Here is an 8,495-nt window from a genome sequence, read left to right as displayed (position 1 = left end):
CACGGGGTGTTATGCTATATGTTGGCAAATTGAATTCCAATAAAAAAATAAATTAAAAAAAAAGAATTTTCATGTTTAAAAGGCCCCAGGCGATGATGCTGTTGCTGGTCCAGAAATCACACTTTGAGAATCACTGGGGTGAATGCTGGCCTGGGATGAATCTTGCCCAGTTTAAATGCATGAATGAATGAATGACAATGAATTCCCTAAATCCTAAAATAGGAGATTAGAGGAGATGGTCTCTGAGGTTTTTGATTTTTGATTTTTTTTTTTTTAGTTTTTCTGAGGTCTTTTTGATTTTTTTTTTTTTAGTTTTTATTTAAATTCTAGTTAGTTAATATATAGTGTAAGATTAGTTTCAGGAATAGAATTTAGTGGCTTATCACTTGCACATAACACCCAGGAGTCTTTTTGAATCTATGCTTCTGCGATTTGAAACTATAGCATAACCTATTCATATTTTTCTTCATGTAATAGAAAACTCGATGTTTACTGATGTTGCTTTTATCCCCTGTTTGTGCCTTCATTTTACATGAGAGCTTATGTTATTACCTGGTGGGAATCCGTAGGTATGTGACTGGACGTGAGACACTTTCTCAAGAGGGAAGCCTAAGCCTGTCTTAAGATGGCTCTTCCACACTCAAGAAAGCAAACGAAGAAAAAAAAAAGCACTTTGAAATATTGTCCATAATGCTTTAAAAGGTAAAAAGAGAAAAGATGAGCCTTTTTTCTTTAAAGGGAAAGTACATTTGACCCAGCACCTAAAGCTTTGAAGAACATTCTCTCGGGATCCCTGGGTGGCGCAGCGGTTTAGCGCCTGCCTTTGGCTCAGGGCGTGATCCTGGAGACCCGGGATCGAATCCCACGTCGGGCTCCCGGTGCATGGAGCCTGCTTCTCCCTCTGCCTATGTCTCTGCCTTTCTCTCTCTGTGTGACTATCATAAATAAATAAAAAAATTAAAAAAGAAAAAGAACATTCTCTCAAACTGCTAAAAATGTTCAGCCTTAAGAAAATATTTACACAATTCGTATCGTCCAGAACAATCTGCTGGATGTCTGACCAAAGAGGCCAGAGGCTTCCTAGAGAGCTCCAGCTCAACACGGAGGCCCCTGATCTGGCCACAGGTGGAGGGCTGTTTGTCAACCTTTGCGGCGGCAGCCCATCTCGCCCGGGCTCTACTTGGCCTACATCCCATTGGTCGAGGGAGGGCTGGCCTCAGCCGGGACAGCTGCTGGCAGCCATATGGAGAGAACTCTACCCAGGCTGGGAGACTTCCCGAACTTCGTTTTGAGGGATCTTTATATGCAGCCCCACACCACGGAGATGAGGCTGAGAGGTGATGTGTCCAAAGCAACCGCATGGCTAGGCCACATGGCCCTTAGGAATAGAGGCAAGATTTTGAGGGATCATCAGGACATTGAGGTTTAATCTCTTTTTCAAGGAAGATGGGTTTTGGGGTCAGAGCCAACCAGGAAGTGGTCATGCAACTTTTTGATGAGAATGCTCCCACACAATTTAAACTGTGGGCGCATCCTCCTGTGATTAGGGATTCTGTGATAAGTTAGTAGATGTGGAGAATATAAAACCTTTGAGTGTCTGGCCCTCTATGGGATAACACGATCTTTGTGTGTTGGGTTCATTCAACAGATTGGAAGTATTAGGATGGAGCAGAAGACCACGACTTCTCCCCACTCCGGTCTCCTCCAACTCAGGCAGGACAGTGTAACATTGACCTCGTCACTCAGTGGGATTTTAAAATAATCCATGCACCATGACTTCTGGAAGCTAGTGGCTAAGTTTATGGCGAGCTGGCCTTTTATCCAGTTCCATTATATTGCGCTTGGGCCGGATCTGACTCCTCACCATATTCCACATAGTGACCAGCCATCAGTGGTGGTCTCAGGCCATACCTACGTCCTAAAACTGAGCTCCGATGGTTGTAAGCAGAAGTCATGATGCCGAAGGTCAGGATCTTTGGGAGGGGAGAGGGAGGTGGCTGAGAGGCCATGCAGCCAATGCAATGCTCTCGCCCCACATTTTGATCCCATGGCTTAAAATCTCTTTTAACCTCCACTGCTGAACAAATCCTATTCATCCTTGAAAACCAAGTCCAGTCAACGGCTCCTCTGTGAAGCTTTCCTGTTTGTACTAATCTGTCCTTTATGCTTGTCCTCTTGTTCTTGAAAACATTGTGCAATTCAAAGCTTTGATTCCTATTTATTCCCTCAGCTCCTTGAGAAAAGTCATCCCTGAAGCTCCTAGCAGAGATTTATTTTAGGGCTAAGGCATTCCGATCTCTTCATGAGAGGCTGTTTTGATAAGGAAAGAACTTGAGAGGTAAAGAGGGGGAGGCACACGGTGGAGGGCGGAGATGAAGGGTTATCTCAGGTCACCGAAGATAAATCTGCCTCGTTTCCAATTTCACTAAAAGTTGAGGCTTTCTAATGAGTCAGTCGGTGAGAAGCCCAGTGTAGAGTGGAGCTCAACCCACTGAAGCTAGAGAAAGGAAGATGAATCCTGTGTCCATCAATTATATGTTGGAACTGGGTCCAAGTGGTTTTAAACTCTCAGATGGCAAAGCGGCAGAAGCAGTATAGCTCTTGTGTCGGGGGTTGCTGGGTTACTAGAAACCAGGCTGTGCCTCGATGCCTTGGAGACCCCACACTGCAATGCACTAAACCCTAAGAAATGTTAAAACATCTCCGGGCTTTTCTGGGAAAGATCATCAACTCACATGTGTACCCCATCTCTTAGAAACTGAACCAGTTGGACATTGAGTAGGTCACGATGTTGCTCCTAAACTACTGGGGGCTTCATGAAGGATCTTAGTCCTGGGCAAGGGTCAAGGGCTATCAGTGAAAAACATCCTTTTCCATTTAAGAAAAGGCAGTGCTGCATCTCTGCACCTCTAGACATAGGAAATCATTTGCTTTTAATTGTCTGATTTCTGGGTCTGACCAAAACGAACCTTGTGTTTTGTGTTTTTGATTTTTATACATGTCACCGCATCTACCGACAGACGTGTTACTATAACGAGAAACTTGCTGAACAGTTTCAGGCCTGCTTTGGAAATAAAGAGATATGGGAAGATGGGACTAAGGGAAGGAGCAAATAAATCATCAAACATTTATAGGCCCGAGATTCATCTTTAATTTTTAGATCATATCCAATCCAAACACGAGTAAAAGACCCATCATCATTTTGATACTCTGTGCATCTGTTGACAGGCTGTAGTCTCTCTACAGTTTCCCAAATGTGCGTAGTGGTCACGTAGGTGACACACCTGTACTGCATTCCCTCTTTTCCCTGTTTTTCCACAGAGTGGAGCTGTAACTGCACTGAGATGAAGCAAACAATTCCAAAGATCAAAGATGGAGTAAATGTGAGTCAGAATTGACCAACAGCTTCCGTTTATCAGTTGACAGGAAAGGGGAAATCACTCATCAGGTTCAGTTTGAAGATCTCAGGATGCTGAAATCAGACGTCAAGATCTTAATCCAAAGACAGTGAAAAATGACCGACTCTTGTGTCTGCTTATGACAAGCCATTTCTTTACTCTGGGATCATATTCTGTGAATCATATTTCCAGTGGCCTGAAATATTCCTTTTGGGGAGATAAGTTGCTTTTCAGACTCCAGGGCCTTCCAGGTGTGCTGATTCTGGCAAAGCACTAGCATCTGGCACGCGGGACTTGGGTTGCGGTACTAGTTAGTCAGCACATATCTGTTCATCTGTAGCTTGTGCCGGGAAGTCTTGGAGTCCATGAGGATGGAGCGGAGAACAAGCCAGATGGGTTCCCGCCTTCACTGAAGTGAAGCTCTCACTCCAGTGACAGGCAGATAGTAAAAGTTGAGCCACGAAAGAAATAAAATACGGTGATGTGATAGCGATTGATCTCTATTGGTCAGGGAAGATTCTCTGAGGAGTGACACCTGAGCAGAAGTCTGAATGTTGGGAAGAAAGCAGCCTTTTGACCATTATGAAGGCAGAGGGGCTGAGCTCCACATGTTTAATAGAAACAGGGCCCAGGGATTTGGCTCTGATGGACAAGGGGGAGAAGAGGATGAGGTGGGAGAGGAAGGCAGGGGCCCAGTCACCAGAGGCTCTACAGGCCAAGGTGAGGAGCCTGGAGTTTATTCTTGTGCAACGAGGAGTCCTTGAGTGTTTGACGTAGGAAGGGGATGCGAGCTGACATAATGAGAACAGTTAATTTGGCTACTGTGGGGAGGATGGACAAATGGGACAGGTGGGGTGGTGGCAGGGGCCCGTCAGTGGGCGTAGACTAGGTGGTGATGCTGAGGGTGGGAAATGGTCAGCTTAGGTATTTATTGTAGTCAAGGCTGTCAGGACTTTGGACAGACTGGACGTAGACCATGAGGGAGAAGAATCAGGGATGGCCACGACGTTTTTGATCTGAGTGATGAGTAAGTGACGATGCTATTGACTAAGGCTTCTTGCGGTGTTAGAAGGGGGTTTCAGAGACAAATGATTCTCTATGAACAGAAAGGATTCTGTTCAGACTCGTGGAAGACATCAGTCGTTCTGTGCCAAACTCCCCTACTGATGTAATAATTAGAAGTCTGCATTAATACTTTTAGCTAGTGTTGTCCATGCGGATGCTCTCAGGTGACAGTTGGGTCCTAGTACTCAGCGGCCTGCAATGTGTGGCCTGGATGAAGCATTAATACTGGTAACATGTGATTTCTCCGGTTAGTTTTTCCCCCCAGACAAAAATGGTATTGAGGAAGTGAGTTGGGATTCTAATTAATTCTCTAGGCAATAGACGACCAGGTTATAATTTTGTTTTCAATCAAATAGTTTGCTTACTGGCTGCAGAGGCTTTTGGACTATCAAGTGAGTGATACAAATTAGCCCTGAGAGTAAGAAAGGGAACACAAGTAAATCCCTCAGCGTCTTCAGTTCAACAACCCCTACTGAAGAGAGCCACTATATCTAATGCCTGATTTTTTGGGCTGTCAGATAGATAGAGAGATAGATGATAGATAGATAGATCATGTCTTTTTCCCCCCTGTGAATATATATTCTCAGATTCTAGATTGGAGATTCTAGATTGAGAACTTTGCACTGGATCCTGAAAGGGGATAGACATCATATGGAGGGGGTCATCTTGAGGGCAACGGGGAGCCATTGAAGAGTTTCATATGCAGGAGTGACTTTCTCTAGCTTTCCACACTGGAAAAACCACTATAGCAACAGTAGGGAGATAAAAACGTAGATGAAGAGATGTTCTCCTCACGTGTCCCCAGACCCGTGACCTCCCCCCACATCCGTCCATGTACATAGGCTTGTGACTTAGCCATTGGTGTCTTCAGAGTCTTTTAGGAAAGACAAAGTCATGATATGCGCCTTCTTGAAATTCCATAAGCACATGCTTCCAGATCAGAGAAAGAAAATTGCCAAACCAGTTAAAACCAGTAGCTTAAAAATACTTTTATAGTGTAATTGCTTTATTATGTGCGATCGCCTGAGTCATTTTCTGATTCAAGGACATTTAGAGATGAGATTTCCTCTGATAACGTAAAGAATCCTTTCCGGTGAGCTATAGCTCTACTGTGGCAATGCTTTTGTTTTGCTTTGTTTTGTCTCCTTTCCTTCTATTGATTGTGCAGATTTGTTTTCTGGAAATGTCTTAGAAGCAGCCTACTGAATTTTCTCTCTGATGGGTATGTATCTTTTTATTTGTAGGATACGTAAACGCCATGACTCAGGTAACAGTGAGCTCAAGTAGAGAAACTAAAGGTAGCTTAAAAAAAAGGGAGCAGACACAAATCTCCAGTTTCTAATCCACAACATTTATGCCATCGGGAAAAATAACGAGAGTAAACTTGAGGCAATCTAGCTGGTGACTCATTACGTCAGAGGACACTTCCTGAGTGGCTCAGCATGCCAGGCAATACCAGATGCTCCTACCCTCACGGTTATTTTGGCACGGGCTTGGGAAATGTTTGGTATACTCATTAGGAAAAAGAATTCGTTCCTCTAAAAACATTAAGTCCTTAGTCTTTTACTCTGCTAGCTTATTCAAACATTCATTTATTAATACATTCAGCAAATGTATCTATTTTGATTAATTACTATAGAAAGGATTATGCTAGGTGTGGAGATTCATGAAAGAAAATCAAATAAAATGAAGCTTTCGAAGAGTGATGGAGACCTCCACTGCATTTCGGTGTTCCTGTGGTGTCAGTAAATGCATCAGTAGAGTTAAATCCAATATAATAACCAGCAGTGGTTTGAAACACTCATTTGAAATGTCCTGGGGCTGGAATAAATAATGAATCATTATTATGAAGTGCTAGGTCCCTGGGGAATATGATCTTTGCACCAGCCAGAGATGGGATGAAAGGCATTTCTGGTCACTGAAACTGTGTGAGGATACAGCATCAGTAATAAATCCAGTCATGTCTCAGGGTACCCGACAGGAGACAGAGCGACCGCCTTTCCAGTGTCTCTTGTATTTCCCCCCATTTTTATTACTGTGCTTTGCATTATCTAAACCCTACTGAGTTTTCCTCTTTGGCTCTAATGAACCCTGTCCCTTTCAAAATTGTTGACCATTATCTCTCCCGCAGAGTTACTAACAGATATTACATATTCAGGGCCAGGAGTGACAAGCCACGTGCAAGAAGAGCTAAAAAGGTGTTAGTCAAATGACCATGAGTCCACACTCCTTTTGTTTTTGTTAACACACAAAACAGGACAACGTGTCTCCAGGCTATTGGAATGAGTAAGATCTTTCAGAAGCTGTGAGGTAACTTTCAACATTGAGGCTACCTCTTCAGAATTCACACCTAGAGAAATCTACAGAGTTTGGAGAGGCCTCTCCGGGAGAGTTTTTGAAAAATTGGTTAAAGGTAGAAGATAGGGCTAGAAGAGTATGCCTTGGGGCACCTTGGAGAGGACATGGTGGCTTGGGAATGACAGTTGTCTGAGACGAGCCAGATGACTGGAAGGAGAAGGGAATGGAGACAGATCTCCTTGGATTCCTTTCTAAGGACTCTGTGGGGTAGGCTTTTGGACTCCCATAGTGTGTGCTATTTCCATTTACAAAAGTAATTGAGTTTTTAGTGAAGTGAGTGATTTAACTTAGATGCATGTGTTTAATAGATACGTGTAGTCCTGGGAAGAACACAAGCCTTCCAATTAGATCTGCTTTGGGAGGGGAGGAGGGGCAAGATGGCGGAAGAGCAGGGTCCCCAAGTCACCTGTCCCCACCAAATTACCCAGATAACCTTCAAATCATCCTGAACATCTACGAATTCGGCCTGAGATGTAAAGAGAGACCAGCTGGAACGCTACAGTGAGAAGAGTTCGCGCTTCTATCAAGGTAGGAAGACGCGGGAAAAAGAAATAAAGGAACAAAAGGCCTCCGAGGGGGAGGGGCCCCGCGAGGAGCCGGGCTGAGGCCGGGGCGAGTGTCCCCAGGACAGGAGAGCCCCGTCCCGGAGGAGCAGGAGCTGCACCAACCTTCCCGGGCGGGCGGAAAGGGGCTCGCAGGGAGTTGGAGCAGGACCCAGGAGGGCGGGGATGCCCTCGGGCTCCCGGGGACACTAACAGACACCTGCGCCCCGGGAGAGTGCGCCGAGCTCCCTAAGGGCTGCAGCGCGCACGGCGGGACCGGGAGCAGCTCGGAGGGGCTCGGGCGGCGGCTCCAGGGAGGGGGCTGCGGGGCGGGAGCGCGAATCCACCAGCGCAGGCCCCGGAGCACAGGGCGCCGGGACACAGCCCAGGATCCGGCCTCCCCCGGGACAGGCAGAGGCCGGGAGGGCCCAGGACAGCAAGGACGCTCCTGCCCCGAGCTGAGCAGATCAGCGGCCCCGCCCCGGAGCCTCCAGGCCCTGCAGACGGAGAGCCCCGTAGTTACTGCGGAGGCTGACTCCAGGGCTCCAGAGCTGGCCCCGCCACTGGGGTTGTTCCTCCTGGGGCCTCACGGGGTAAACAACCCCCACTGAGCCCTGCAGCAGGCAGGGGCAGAGCAGCTCCCCCAAGTGCTAACACCTGAAAATCAGCACAGCAGGCCCCTCCCCCAGAAGACCAGCTGGACGGGCCAGTTCCAGGGGAAGTCAAGGGACTTAAAGTCTACAGAATCAGAGGATACTCCCCCGTGTTTTTGGTTTTTTTTCTCTTTTTGATTTCTGATTGCTTCCCCCACCCCCCTTTTTTCACCTTTCTTTTTCTTTCTCTTTTTCTTCTCTTTTTTCCTTTTTTTCTTCTTTTTCTTTTTATCTTTTCTTTCCTTCTCTCTCTCTCTCTTTCTCCTTTTCCCAATACAACTTGTTTTTGGCCACTCTGCACTGAGCAAAATGACTAGAAGGAAAACCTCACCTCAAAAGAAAGAATCAGAAACAGCCCTCTCTCCCACAGAGTTACAAAATCTGGATTACACTTCAATGTCAGAAAGCCAATTCAGAAGCACTATTATACAGCTACTGGTGGCTCTAGAAAAAAGCATTAAGGACTCACGAGACTTCAT

This window comes from Nyctereutes procyonoides, unplaced genomic scaffold, assembly GCF_905146905.1.
Source record: "Nyctereutes procyonoides isolate TBG_1078 unplaced genomic scaffold, NYPRO_anot_genome, whole genome shotgun sequence".
Taxonomy (NCBI): domain Eukaryota; kingdom Metazoa; phylum Chordata; class Mammalia; order Carnivora; family Canidae; genus Nyctereutes; species Nyctereutes procyonoides.
This window is presented reverse-complemented; position numbering follows the sequence as displayed.